This window comes from Mauremys reevesii, linkage group 4 (genome assembly GCF_016161935.1).
Source record: "Mauremys reevesii isolate NIE-2019 linkage group 4, ASM1616193v1, whole genome shotgun sequence".
Classification (NCBI taxonomy): Eukaryota; Metazoa; Chordata; order Testudines; family Geoemydidae; genus Mauremys; species Mauremys reevesii.
The window spans coordinates 48275606-48291228 of NC_052626.1; the positions used below are offsets into that span (position 1 = coordinate 48275606).

The 15623-nt window shown below is 37.8% G+C and overlaps 1 protein-coding gene across 7 annotated transcripts in view; it reads right to left on the reverse strand.

The window, feature by feature from the left end:
- Window positions 1-15623, reverse strand: part of AKAP6 (A-kinase anchoring protein 6) — a 397464-nt gene that overhangs the window by 305050 nt on the left and 76791 nt on the right. Inside the window, exon 1 of one of the 7 annotated variants that reach the window (XM_039538042.1) lies at window positions 899-1060. The exons of 5 other annotated variants lie outside the window; for them this stretch is intronic. The gene's annotated coding sequence lies outside the window, so the exon portion shown is untranslated. Of the gene's footprint in view, window positions 1-896; window positions 1061-15623 lie in introns of those variants that run through there. One more of the 7 variants, XM_039538037.1, reaches the window with a different exon arrangement.

The following is a 15623-nucleotide window of genomic DNA, read 5'->3' on the forward strand; positions in this document are numbered from 1 at the left end:
TCAGATGAAAGGTGCTACAGAAAGAAAAAGTAGTAATATTGCTCCTTGATAGTTTTCTGGAATGCATTAACACTGAAGATAAGTATACAAAAGGTTCCAGAATGTTTTACAGCTATTTTGGTTGTACAGTAGGTTATGTCTAAATGAGTGGTTAGTGCACAGTAAGCTGGTGTGTAAATCTACAGTGTTCCAGGGTGCCACACACTAACTGTCCATGTGGTCCTGCTGCTGGTCACTAACATTTCCCTACACTGTGCACTAGGGAACTTTTACTGTCAGCAGCAAGGTGCCTTAAGACACATAGTTCACAGTGTGCTGTAGCACTGTGCACTAACTTTAAACAAGCCCTTTGTCATAGTTTCAGGGCACTTACACCTGTGGACCACCAAGGCCACCTGCTTTAGACTTCCAGCTCCAGGCTGTCATCTCTCTGGCACAGAGACTTGAGTCTCATTCCCTCCAGGTAGGGGATTTTAAGGCTGCCCAGCTCCTTTCCTTATACTGTGCTATCCCTAGCAAGCCATACTACCTTAAAGGACCAGTGTCCATGCTTTTCTTCCTCTATGAAAGCTATGACTAGTGTATCACCCACAGTTGTAAGTTACCACTCAGCTCCTTCTAAGCAAGCATATTTATTTTTAAGGTAAAAGCATTACAGAGAAAACATATTAAAACAATAAAAACCTACACACATGCTAAAAAGCTAACAAGAGATCACCCCCAATCCAGTGTAGGGCTCTGATGGATATCGGTCACTAATTTGAAGGGGTCTGAGCTCATCTATCATCAGCCTAACAATCAACAGAAAGACTAAAGGGAAAAGCCGTGGCAGCAGCTTTCTTAAAAAAAACAATCATCATAAGGGCAAAACTGGGATGATGGCTTCACAGACTCACACCTTTGATTTCCTGTTTTATTGTCTCATCCACGCCACAGAAAGTCCAGACTTCATAATTTACCATCTAAAGAAGTGAATGTCATCAGACAATAAGTCAGAAAGCTGGAGGCTTCACAATCACAGATGAGGCATTTTCTTAATATCTTTTCTTTGCTATCAAGAATAATTCATTCCTGCTGTGGAACAAGAAAACAATTAGCTATTTGCAACTGTCTGTAAAAGCAATTTGTTCACAGTTGCTATCAATCAGAACTTCCTTCTGAGAAAAATACAGCTAACAGTTTTAAAATATTCCGCCTACCTTTAATCATGCAAGACCTAGTTTTCAAAGACTCACACAACAAGGTGATCTACACAAGATAACGCTGTCCTCGGGAGCCAAAAAAAAAAATCTTACCGCGTTATAGGTGAAACCACGTTATATCGAACTTGCTCTGATCCGCTGGAGTGCGCAGCCCCGCCCACCCCGGAGCACTGTTTTACCACGTTATATCCGAATTCGTGTTATATCGGGTCGCAGGTGTATGCATGCAGTTCTTCCCCTACACGCGCACACAATTGGAAGAATGCATGTGTTCTGGTGCAGTCCCAGCTACATCTGTAATAACAAGATTTATGATGCATGTGTAAACTCTAGAGCTAGAAGGCTTAGAGGGATGGAACACTTAAATCCCACTAAAGAAAAGAATGGAAAAGTTAGCACTAGCCAGCAACATTCACATGGCGAATCATGCAAATGATGCTTGCTATAGCTAGGTTTCCCTCTATTTGATTTAGAGGGAGCAGCAAGTTTCACTTGCAGTGTTTTGTTGTTTAAGCTGGAATTTGTCTACGTTCTGACTGTGTAAGTGATAATAGATTGTTATTGTACTCATACCAGGGCACAGGAATTGTTTAAGACATGCCCTGAAGTAGGTGGGTTACTCCGGCTTTACAGGTGTTGGACTTTGGTTTAGGAACAGGATTCAATTTCAATAAGGAGTGGGCTCTGTACTAGAGACCAGGAGCTTTATCCCAGAGAGCAGGTGTAACCCGCTGGTGCGTATGTGTTACAAGACCCTCTCTGGGCCAGTCCACAAGGAGTTGTCATAGCCCCTGTCACAGGGCCTTGGCTCTTTGGCTCAAACTGTATCAGCTCATACTTTTAGCTCTGGAGGGCCTCAGGGTACTGGCCATGAGTGTGGCCATCACACAGGCGCTCTGTCCAAAGACCTGTTCTGCTGTTGGTTCCCACCTGGAGATTCTGAACTCTGCAGGACTGGACCAGACCAGCAGTAGTAGCACGGATCTGTCTTGCCTTCACTGTATTCCAACCGGCAATGGGACAAAGCTGAGCTTCACCACGGGGCCTGACCAGATCGCCAGCAGCAGAACAGATATCACAGAACTGAACCAGACAGTTGCCCATTGGAGTAAAACCTGGGGGGACGAAGTGAATGTCTCTGGACTGGAGCAGACAACGAGAGAAGAGACAATCCATGGTGCTCCCGCCTCACTTCCACTGAGTCTAACTTGACCTATGAGTAAGGCTAAGATTGTGTCATGGTTATTTTTAGAAAAAGTCATGGACAGGTCATGGGCAATAAACAAAAATTCACAGAAGTCGTGACCTGTCTGTGACTTTTGCTGCTGCGACTCCATGGTTTCCGGCACTACTGTGGTGGCTGGGAGCTGGGGGTCTCCCCCACGGCGGCTGGGCTGGAGCTACAGGGGGGTGACCATAGAAGAGAAGAGAACACCCCCTCTCCCTGACATGACATAAACAACATAAACAGCCTTACCTATGAGTAGTGTTTTAGGTGGGTGGGGATTGTTTGTGACTAAGACTTCTGAACCACAGCAACCCAGACAATTAATATATTGGAATGATTTATTGCCATGCTGTCACACAGTTTTGTTGTTTTTTTGATTATATATATATCTCTTCCTCTTCCACTCACACACATGTTCTTTGCATACTTTTTTTTATTTTATTTCTTTCACACCCCCCACACACCCCCCAAAAAAATGTCCTTTCATTGTTCCACGACACCACCACGGGGAAATGGGGAAGAATGAAAAGAAGAGGAAACCAGGTATTTAATTTTTTTTTCAGGCAAGAATACAGGAATATAGGAGGAGGGAATAGGATGAGGTTTTATTTTAGTTTAGTTTATTATATTCTCATGAAACTGGTGTGTAAAGTGGTGTGTGTGTAGTGTGTGTTTTTTTTGTTTGTAAAAATTTTAAATTTAAAAAAAAATAATATAATATTTAAAAATAAATATTTGATTTTTTCCATTTCCCTTTTTTTTTTTCCATATTTGAAAAAAATAATATACTGAAACTAGAGTATCAAAGAAAAAAATAATTAGACAAACTGATTATTCATTAAAAGATTAATTAAATATTAATATAATATAATTATAAATATTAATTATAACAATTAGCTTCATATGGAAAAGTTTGAAAAGTCAAAAAAAAAAAAAGAAAAAAAATAAAAAAAAAAGGTAAAACAAAGAGTGGGGTGGAAAAAAGAAAATTCAAAAATTTTTTTCAATAAAAAAACCCAAAAAAAATCAAAATCTTTCAAATCAAAATTTTTTTCACAAAATAAAAATTTTTGAAAAAGAAAAATAAAAAAAATATTAATAATCAAAAAAATTTGATTTCATGACTTGACAATTGTTTCTTCATCAACTCATCTCTCTCTGTCTTCTCGTCTCTCATGATGTAAGACCCTTCTGACTCTCTCTGGACACCTCCTCTTCATGGCAGATGTGGTTTTATGGGGTGCATCATGTCTGGGTAGTTGATCCAGGAAGTAGAAAAGGAAATGCAAACAAACAAAAATGCAGAGGGAACAAATCAGAATGAAAATGTTTCATTATTCATTTGAGCAATGGATTTTTATATTTTATTTGGGATTTGGATGTTAAAACGAAATTTCCATTTGTTTAATTTTCAATTTTTTTTTCAAACCCCATTTTTCCCCCATACACATTTTATGTATGATTAGCTTATTAGCCTGTGTTTGTTTGCACATTTGTAATTAAAATAGTGTAGCCATAAGTGTTTCGTGCAGAGTGGTGAAAAAAAGTGTTGAAAAACATTTATTATTAAATCATTTATATTTTTATATGCTCTTTTTTTATGTCTGCAGGCCCATATTCTCTGTGTCTCTCTGTTCTTCTGTGTTTCTCTTCTAAGATCTTCTCTAGAAAAAAAAATTCTTTCTTATAAATCTATTTAAACCCAAAACTAAAAAATGTGTAAAATGATAGATGAGTGTAAATTCTGAATATGATGTAAAAATGAATAAAGAGCTCCAAGAGCTGATTTGATTCTTCAAGAAAATCTCAAAAAAAATAAGAAAAAAAAAATGATGATAATTTCAATAGTTAACATTTCAATGTAAGTTCTCTTGCTGATCATTTATAATCCAGTTACCATAGCATTCTTTGCTCTCCAACAGCATAATTTTGTACTATATATTAATTTTCAATATCATGATGGAATCAATCTCTGTGTGTTTATCTCTCTTCTAAATCTCTCTCAATACAATCTCCCCAACAAACCAAAATCCCTTGTTCTCCTCCTCCCAATAACCCTCCTATAACAAATATCTTCACAAACATTCTAATTAAAAAAATAAAAAAAAAAAAAAAAAAAAAAAAAAAAATAAAAAATATAAATTTTTTTTTTTTTATTATATTTTAATCATTTATTTAATTTTTTTTATCAATAATTAATTTATAATTTTTAAAATAAAATTTTAATTTGCTAGCAGCAGTACAATTTAGCTACAAAGCTTTAACTTCAAACAAACTACCTATGGCCTTACTATATACATTTATAACTTTATTTATTTATTTTTTTTATTTTATTTTTTTTATTTTTATTTTTTTTTTACAGTTATTTTTTTTTATTATTAGCCTTATGTTTTTAGGAGTAGGTAGAAGGAGGTTAAAAGGAGTTTGGATATATGCATTAAATACAATTAAAATTCTATATTAAAATAAAAAAATAAAATTTCTAAAATAAAAACAAAAAAAAAAAAAAAAAAATTTCTTTTTTTAAAAATATTCTTATAATGCAAAAAATTAAAATCTAAAAAAAATAAAATTATAAAAAATATAAAATATTCTATTTTTTTTATTTATTATTTAAATATTTTGGAAATTGAATGGAAATAGAATAGGAAGCATGGAGATTGGAACTAGGGAAATCCCTCTAGAAATAATGTAGCTTTAACTAGTATTTAGTCAATATTATTATGCTATATATTATTTCAGTCAATATATGCAGCATAAATCACAGTATTAGCTCAGTAAGAAAACACTCATTAAGCAATTTATTAACACTAATCAGACAGAAGAATTAACCTTCTATAAGAAGTTATTCAAAAATTATTTTTATCAAAAAAATTTTTAACAATTTTTTTTCAAAAAAGCACCAGAAGCAGCAAATAAGACCAAGCAATATTTTTAACTTGTAAAGCATAGTAAAGTTTACATTAAACTTTACTCAACTTATTAAATTTTTTTTCTACTCCTTTATAAAATTCAATAATTCAAAACTCAAGCTGATGGCATTAATCCTGAAGCAGGCAGGCCTCCTCAGAAACACTCTGCTGCTCCACACACCTCTGCCCTCACACCCAAAGCAGCGCACCTCCAGAGCTCTGCCCTCCATCACGATGTGCCAGACAGCAAGACAGCCATTTCATCTCTTTTCTCTCATCTCAGACAGCTCCTGCATCTCTTTCTCTGGCTCCAGGCATCTGAACTGACCCTGAATGTTGGGCTCTGCTCTGGTGTAGAGCTGCAGGGTTTTCTGCCCCTTCCCTTCTGAATTGATTCACATTCATTCATCTGTTGTGGATTTTTAGCAGGTTAATGATAAGATTAATTCTGAATTTCTGCAGTGATGCAGAATTTCAGAATTCCCAGAAAAATCTTACTAAAATTCAAACTAGTAAAAATTAAATTTTGATAGCATTTTTTTGTTGGATCCTGTTAGTTTTGCTCCAAATCCCTGAGAAAATTGAAAGAGAAAAAAAGACAAAGAAATGAATTTGAAACAATCTAAAAAATTAAAGATTGTTTGAAATCTCATATAGATCATTCCAGTATTATTAGAGTGTAAAATCAAGTAGTTTGAAGGAAAAATAACAATTTAATTTATTATTTATATGCATTTTTTTGAGCTGCAATGAGATGTGAAGTAGTAATGTGGAGATGATGGAGTAGTAGAGTAGGCATGGTGGGACAGTCATATTAGCATGAAGTGTTATAAGTATGATAAATGTAATTTGTTGCATATTCATTAACTTAGATAGAATCTTAATAATTAACTAACAACAGTTGTATGTGCAAAACATAACACATCTAAAATGATAAGTATAATAAATTTATTCAAAATAGTCCCTATATAAATAACAAACAAGTTCAGACACAACTAAACACACTGAAGGAAATATCACTATAAAATCACTACGAATATAAGTATCACTATATATGGGAATATTTTCCTTCTACTTCATTCTTTATATTCCTATATATTATTAAACAAGAACACCACAAGGTGGGTAGAACTGATGTGCATTCACTGCAGTACAGCACATGATATGAAGATAAACCATAGAGATTTGTACAACTCTGGAGTTTTACTTCTGTCAGTCTCAGCATTTAGCCAATCAATGAGGTGTGAAATTGATTCAGATTTGTTTTTTTACTTCACTTCTGGGCATTTAGTCAAATATCATAATGGATGCCAGTCCTGAGAGCCAAAACAAATCTCAAAAGAAATGCCCAAAAGAGTAGCTTTATCTCGGCAACTTAAAGCAAGGTCCATTTTAAACTACTGAAGTATTTACTATGGCATTCAAAATATTTGCCAGGAAATAAATGTGATACAATCTAGACAAAATATTATTATTCCAAAATAATCTAAGATGTATGCAATGTTGAATGTATGTAGTGCTAGACAGAAATGCCTCCTGGACTATTGGAAGATGAAAGTTAAAGTCATGCCAGGTGTCAGGACCAGAAAAATTCACTCATCCACAGCAAAGGGCAAAATATTTCACTCAACTGCCATGAATGCCTGAAAATATAATCTTCCATTCAAACGAATTTACGTTTATAATCCTTATGGTTGATAAAATAACCCTCTAAAAATGAACCGAATACAAACCAACACAATGATTTCCTCCTAAGTCCCCACAGTTCCACCACCTCTGTTCTTGATCAGAGCTTTGTGAAGCTGCAGCAGAGTGAAAACTGACTGTAGTCTTGCCATTTTAATTTGCTGCAATTCAGAACCCCGTGGACTGCAGTGAAAGTGACAAGCAATGGGTCAACGCCCCCACCCCAGCCTCAGAAGTGGATGTGACTTTTCTGGGCCAGGAGGGGAAAGAAAACCCTCAACCTCTTTTAAGGTGTATACCTCCTGCCCTGCTTGTGGGCATGCAGTCCCTTCATAGTCTTGAGGAGGCGGGGGGCCCTCTGGGCTGATTGGTAGAACTCAACATACAGCCAAGCCTATTGGCTCCCATGCACTTAGTGGGAAGTTTTATGAGCAGAGGATCAGAGCTCTTTCGAGGCATAACACTCATTGAAAAGCTAGGCTTGGAAATTGTGAATAAGGAAACTGTCTCCTGATGTTTGGTTCTACTATGTTCAGGGTCACAGAACTTTACATTCTTTGCGAACAAACAGGATTGCACCAAAGAAATACCTGATTCCCATAATTAATTTATCCTCCTAATGGAAACAACCTTGCAAGGCCCCAAATATTGGCTAACTGCTCAGGCAAAGGGGCAATAGGAAGGATGACCTGCACCATACAAGTTATGCCAGATAGTTCCCAGATGTGTTACTTAATAAAGTTGCAGCCTAGTTAAACCATATTCCCGGCGTCTGGTCTTTCTTCCTGCAGCATCCACAATTTCGCTTTGCTGCTTGGTAAAGCCATGAACAGCAGCAGAAGCAGGGAACTGAGCTATTTGTCAGTGGGGAGACAAAACCAGAGTTTGGGGGAGGAAAACAACAGTGTAGACATTCACTTTGCAGAAACAACTCTTTGCAGAGACCCACCCCTTTAGGATCAATCAAGTAGGGTCTGGAATGGAGGAATAAAGAGAAAAAATGTTCATTCTCCCTTTCAGCAGCCAGAAAGCTTCAGATTTTCTAGACCTCTACTAGCAGGAGGCTAATAAGAAAAAACAGGCTCCAACCAGAGTCTAAAGATGTGATATTGAAAATTGTGTTAAAATTACAAGCTCTCATGTTAAGTTACAAGAGATTTCCCAGTTCTGCTTGGAGGCGGGGGAGTGCTGTAGGGAAGCATGTGATCTGGGTGGTTTTCAGCAGTCTGTTTGCTAAGAGTCAGCCTAGAAGAAGATAGGTTGAGTTGTTCCTCTCTAAGGGAGCAGCCTGGTTAGTCTCTCTCTGGTTTGGGGTTCTTGTATGTTATTGTTCTGAATTCTAAGAAATAAAGTAGTGTTACATAGCAACCTTCCAGCAAGAGTGTGTATATATATATATATATATATACGGTTATTTTATATATATATATATATATATAACCGTGCTTGGCATATGCCAGGAACAAACAGATACAGATGGCAATCCCAGCACTTTCCCCTTTTGCCAGCAGGTGTGGGGTGAAACATTTTTTGTAGAGCTGGTTAAAAAATGGTAGTATTTTCCATGAAAAATCTGAAAGAATTAAAAAACTAAGAGAGGGAGAAATGAACAGGATAATTCAGAAAAGGGAAACATAGTACTGAGATTGTGGTGCGGGGGTGATAATGGGAGAAGAAAGGAGATGCAGATTATTTAGGGGAAGTAGTACAGAACATCAAAAAAGAGAGATATGGTGGTGAAGGGAGAGTGAAGGAAAGAAAATCACTGAAGTCAACTCAGGAAAAATGGAGACCTTGATCTATTATAAGGAAGAAAAAAAAGTGGAGTAAAGACAAGAGAAGACAAAGTAAAACAAAGCAAGAGATATGATATGTAGGCCAGTAAATATACACACATTTCAGTGAGTTCTACTGCTGGTTAAAAACTATTCAATGACTGTGCTATTTGGCAGTTTTTTCCTGCTAGTCCATGTGCCCTGTTATATTTATTAAAACATAAAAATGAATTAAATAGTAAGTAGATAGACAATGTATTTTACAATTAAATAAACTACATAGTAAACTGTCCATAACTTCCTTATTCCTATAATTCACAGGGAAGGGGGCATGACAGTACAGGGATTTCATCCTGTCTAATAGGTGAAGGATAAATTTTCAATTCCTGGCACAAACTCTAGGAATTTTCCTTGGAGTTACCAAAGTCTGATATGATGTTGAAGCATGACCCTTCTTAATATCCCTCTTCTTCTAATGGGTACCTGCACAAGCTAATAATACTTCAAAAAGGAACAGAAATTTCTGTCTTAAATAAGTTCCTCACTCAAAGCAAAAGGCAGACTGCATCATGGCTGAATGGGGGTTTTCTGTCCATTAGGTAGAGAAAAACAATACAAAAACACTTCATTTTGTGGATCAGAAATGGTGCTGTCCTATGACAGTTTCAGAAATTGCTTAAGCCTGGAATAAATCATTTGTGATAGACAATGTGATAAGTTAATAACATTTCCCAGCTTGGTCTTTCAGCCACCGATCAAAATTTTCCACAAAGAATGAAATTTACTATAGTATGTCACATGTGTCAGTCTCAGTTGTCAGGAGCATGACAATGTTGCAACACCTCCAGCTGTTCATGGTGCTGTCATTCAGTCACAGGCTGAAGGAGGAGAGGAAGAACAGAGAGGCATTGTAGTCTGATGATACAAGACTGCACTAGTAGAAGACCTGGGTTCTATTCTATTCCTTGTTCTGCCACTGATTTTAAAGAAGTCAATTCACCTTTCTATGACCGTTTCCCCTCCCATCTCAGATTTAATGTACACCAAATTTTGATAGAAAAATATTAACAACAAAGGATGCATGGCAGTGCTCTTTAGTGTATTCAGAATTTACTGTAACTGATGGACAATAATGGCAAATGGTTCTAATCAAACTGAGAATGAAGAAAACAAAAAAATCACCTTGATAAATGCAAAAAAGTCATTAAAAAGGGGAAGTTTTGGACTTGGCAAATGTAAGATTCTGCTTTCCTATTAAACGTATGGGAATTTCACTGAAAGCAAATGATTCAGGCCAGTTCTGCTGTTTATAGGAACATTTGGAGTCCTTTCTTCCCCTTCTCTTTTACACTTATTATTTTCCTTCTCTTCCCCATCCACTCCTCTCATCAGCTCTTCCTCCTCCACCCCCTGTGCTGATTAATACTCTCCCACTGTCTTCAGTAAACATTGCTCCCTCTCCAATCGGTCACTATCCATTTTGCCTGTCTTTGATCACACTCCTGTTCACCCCATATTTTGCACTTATACTTCCAGTCCTTCCATGACCCCCAGTTCATCAGTGCCCACTATTTTCAGTCCCCTCCTTCTCAATCTTTTCTTCCTCAACGTCACTAACTCAGGCATTAAATTTCCTTCACTTCATACTCACTCCTTTCTTGACTCCTTCCCCCTCAACCTTTGCCACCACAAAGTTACTTAACAAAAGTGGTAATTGAGAACCAAGGTCTCTCCTCAATTGCTGTGATCTCCCTGTGATCTCCAGGCTATTACATGCTATGCTTGCACTGTGGATGCTTGTACTGTAAAGAGAACTATAAGTAGCAAGACCAATTAGTAGCTTTAATAATGAAAAATAGCTAAAAGTGGAAGAATGAGAATTAAGAGAACAGCGGATTCTTGAAGGATTCTCCTGTACACACTCCAGAAGTATTTTTTAAAATCAGTAATAAAATATTCAACTTTAGTTGCAATAAATCATACAGAATTGTGTTACTCTTTCCAAATACAGTACAGCTTTAACCTAAATAGCCTAATCTGTGATTTTGTTTGTAATTGTTTTGAAGATTCTCCATGTAATTCTCTTCAAGGTCAGTCATTTCTGTGTTTAGATTGCAACAGTAACATTACATTTGTCTAGAACACACAGTGCTGAAGTCTCATTAATTTTTTATAAAAGCTTTCTTCTCCCTTCCTCTCTTGCCCTACTCATTTCCATTTGAATTGAGCTGGCTCCTCGCCACTAAAATTACAGTTCAGGACAAAGTTCTTCCAAAGTCTAGCTGCAAAATCAAAATACCAAGTGGTTTTTTAAATTGCGAGTGGCTTCTTTTATTCTCCCAGTGGTAACAATCTCTTAGGCGCACATCATGCATATTGTACCCCAGCCCCAAACTGCTTTTACCATATGCTACTTTCTGCTCCATCACCCTTGGCCCCGAATCTCTCCCAAGACATATGGTCAATTGACTCTCCCTGCAGAGCCCAGATAGCTTCATGAAAATACAGTTGGCCCAAGTCTCCATTTGGGTTTCACCCAGCACAAAATGAGACTTTATATAGAGACTCTTGATCCAGCTAGAAACTTCCAGTCCCTGATCTTAAAAGGATTACTTTTCTTAAAAGGATTCTTGCTACACTTACCACTCTGCCTATAAATTAGTAACAAAAATATACTGCATTATGGAGATCTCTTTCTTCTGCTAGCAACTTCCTAACTTTGCCCCTGCCTCTCAATTCCCTACATTTCCTTTGGTTAGGGATTTGCTGCCTCCTCAAAGTAGAGCTGTTTTTCTGCTCAACCTGCTGCAGAACTGATTGCTTAACATGCAGTATTAAAGAAGGGCAAACTGAATATACATAAGAGCCCTTCAACTTAATTCAGTTAGAAATATTATTCAGGAAAGATGATGGGAACAGTAGAATATGCAGATTTTTGTTAAGTTGTGTATAATATCTTTGAACATAAAGCTGGGAACGTTTACTTCATGTTACAAAGCTGCTGAATGGTCTGTCAAGACCATTTTTCATAGTGACTTTGATATCTTTTTCATAAATCTCAAGAAGTTCCTAGATCAGTTACACTCTGGTCCTGGAGAAAAGCGAGTAGTCAGTGGAAAGGAGGAATAGGGAGTGGAAATCAACAAGACAATGCTATAGCAATAAATAAACCAGGAAGGAGGGAGACTACTGGACGATGGGATCTTCTGAATGGTCTGGCAACAAACCTAAAAATGATTTAGGTAATTTTTCATCATTTTTATACTATATCATGTATTTTGTGTTGGATATACAGGTGCATATGGCTTGTCTGAATTACATTAAATCATATAAATTTAACATCACACCTATTTTACAGATCAGTCTCAAATATTTAGGTATTTTTGTTAAATAGTCATGAATGTTTGAATGATTGTATCAAGTGCAAAGAGTTAGACATCTGGGCAGGTTTTAGGGGTATTATTCAGCAAAACTGTTTGAATAAAATTAGATGTTAGGAATAGCATCAAATTTTATTTAAATATCCGTTTCTCATTTATTTTCAAGTTTATTATATTTGGTACAAGAATTAGAAGAAGAGGCTGTCTAGCCAAGGGTCTAGATGCCCTCCCATATAGCACAAAACAAAAGAAAATTAAATAGCCAAAATAACAGAAAATCCTCTGCCCATTTGCAGATCTATCCCCATTAAAGCTACCACCATGATGAACCGCCACACACTAACTAAAACATTTTTAAAAGGTTATTTTAAATGTCTTAATGTTATGCTTTCAACTTCCATAGTGAATCTATCTAGTTGGGAATCTTCCAACAAAATGCTTTTTCATTGGAAAATGCCAATTCATGCAAACGGAAACTTTTCATGGAAACATAGCAGTTTCAATTCATATTTCTTTCAGGTGGTGTCTCAGGTCCAGAATGGAGTTTCTGGACTGAGACACAGACACATTCCAGAATTGTCGAGAACCTGGTGGTTAGGGCCCTCAGCAGGGAATCTTCTTGATTCAGAGCAAGGACTCGATTGTGTCTCCCCCACATCCCAGGTAAGTGTTCTAACCACCAATTTACTGGCTTCTCTAGAATTTCTCTTCTTGTGTTATTTTGTGAAAAATTTCAGAAGGCTTCATTTTAAACCAATTTTGAAATCTAAAATATTTTCATAAAACAGAATTATTGTTTTCCAGCCAGCCCTAATAGTTGACAGAAGGCTACCAAAAGAAGAAGCCTGGCCAATGCATCAGATTAGAACAACTGAAAGGATTAAAGTAGTATAAATTCAAAACACCTATAATCTGTCAGAATATGGGGTGAAATGCTGGCTCAACTGAAGTTAATGACAAAATTCCCATCCTATTCAATGGAATCGAGATTTCACCCAGGGTGTCTAAGCTCCTCTGAAAGGGCTCAATCCTGCTCCATGTCTTCAATTAGAGCATGAGCAGGCAGACAGTGCACAGAGGACATAGATTGAGTCTGTGAAAAATCCACTCTCTTCTTAATAAAGGAACTAAGCCATATATTTGGAATTCAGCAATGTTCTTGTAACCAAGGTAGAAAAATGCACATTCTTGCACTCTTGCTATGCGTTACATATCCCTACTAAAGGTATGTCTACATTAAAAACTTAAGGTCAATTTACTGAGATGGTTCACGTCCACACTACCCTCCTGCATCCTCACCAGGAGTGCATCCATCAACCTAAGAAAGGCAGTGTGTGGAGGGGGCCGAGAGCCTGGGCTCTCCGCTTGACACAGTGCCCTGCCCAGAGCCCGGCAGCCCCCCAGGCTCTCAGCTCTGTGCAGTTTCCTACCTGGAGCCTGGGTGGCAGAAGAGCTTCCAGTAGGGAGTGGGGAGTCAGGACCCTGAGGGCAGCCCAGCTCCAAGCAGGTAGCCTGGGCAGTAGCCCAGCTGGGAGCAGGGAACCGAGAGGGCAGCCGGACTCTAGCTGGAGGCCCCCACCCACCCTGGGGTAACATTATTAGCTGTGAGCAGCTTTCTGTTTAATTTCACGACTCCAGCATGGAACCATAAAATTGACAAGAATGACTGCCAACAGCTGACTTAACTAAGTTGCAGTGTCTACACGGACACTGTGTTGCCCTAACTACAATGACATAAGCCCTATGCCTCTCATGAAGGTGGAGTTATGTCGGTGTAGTAGGACACTTACATCAGAGGGAGCAATACTGTAGGGTGTAACTAACTCTGTCATATAAACCAAGCCTCACAGACAATAAACACCAAGCAGCAAAAGAACTTAACAGATCTGGAGGAAAGAAATGACCTTTATATTTTTCCTCCCATGTAAATGAAACCATTGCCAAAATATGGCTACAAGTCAGAACTTTATTATTAAGCACTTGAAGCTTGGACATGCAAGGTGTTGAGTACTTCTGTGCTGAGCATCCTAAACTCTGAGTGACTTCATATAACCATCCCTTTTTGACTTAAGTGGTTAGTCGCATTTTGGAGACCTGGGAATGTTCCAGTGGGGAGTAGAAACTGGTAATAATCAGGCATTTCTTTGGTGCAACCATATTTAGAAGGAATATTCAAAAAGTTTTGCTTCTCTGACTGCAGAAGAAACCAAGGGGGGAAAAAAAAGTAGCTGTTTCCCATCTTGCAGTCCCAGTCCTCCTTAGCCAACAGACCCTGAAGTTCTCTCTAGCTTTTCCCAGGGTCACACTGTGCTGACAGGATACTGCTTGGCTTTCTTGCTTTTTTGCCTCTGCCTCTCCCTCTATTCTCCATTGTTCTCCATTTCTGTGTGTTCTCTCAGACACCCACGCACACATCTGGTCACAATACCCAGTGGAACTCCTCACCCACATGGTGCTAATTTCTGTGCAGACTCTATTGGATCTTGTTTTAGGTGTGGCCCCTTAATGGTCTCTTACAACTATTTTAAATGAAGAGCATATTCACACATCATTAGGAACAAGGTTTTAACTCAACCCATAGCAAAGTTTCACCCAGCTCATTGTAATAAACTAGATTTTCTAAAGTTTGGGGCACCATTCCCATGACTCCTAGTTCATTTATTGACTTCATTTCTGGTGTGGATTTCAATTTCAGAACTCAAAACATGTAGGAATTTTCTCTTAGGAAAGAGGACAATAGTTCTATTAAGATTCTGTACTCCCATATGATCATGGAGACCTGAACAAGTATTTTCTAGTAACTACAGGACTGTAGCTTCATTCTTTACAGGAGGAAGTTTTTTTTTTCCTCTTCTACACTACACCTCGTGCCAAAACTGCTTTGCTGCAGAACCTTCTATTGTATTAATTAACAGATTTATTTGGGCATAAGCTTTCGTGGGTAAAGAAAAAACAGAACAACTTCTTCAGATGCAAGATGTTGGGTTTTTTACCCACGAAAGTTTATGCCCAAATAAATCTGTTAGTCTTTAAGGTGCCACCGGACTCCTTGGTGTTTTTGTGGATACAGACTAACACGGCTACCCCCTGATACTTGACACCATGCAAGATGTCCCTTTGTGAGGTCTACGGTCCCTCGAGGCAGAGCGGTGCCTGGAACCCCTGTCAGCTGGGACCCAACCAGAGGCCTTTTGGAAGATATGCTCGGTCAAACACAAAAAGTTATGCTTTAGTCAAAAACAAGTTGTTGGCTCAATATTAGGGTAAACGAAATGGTCTGTGATACACAGTAGGTCAGACTAGCTGATCTAATGTCCTTTCTGTCCTTAAACTCTGGCCACAAAACAGGCATCGCACCACTCTAACTAAATGCAAGTTAAACTGGTTTTCAGCTGCTGAATTAGAAGTCAAAGGGCTCTGTACCTGATCTTCAGAACCTT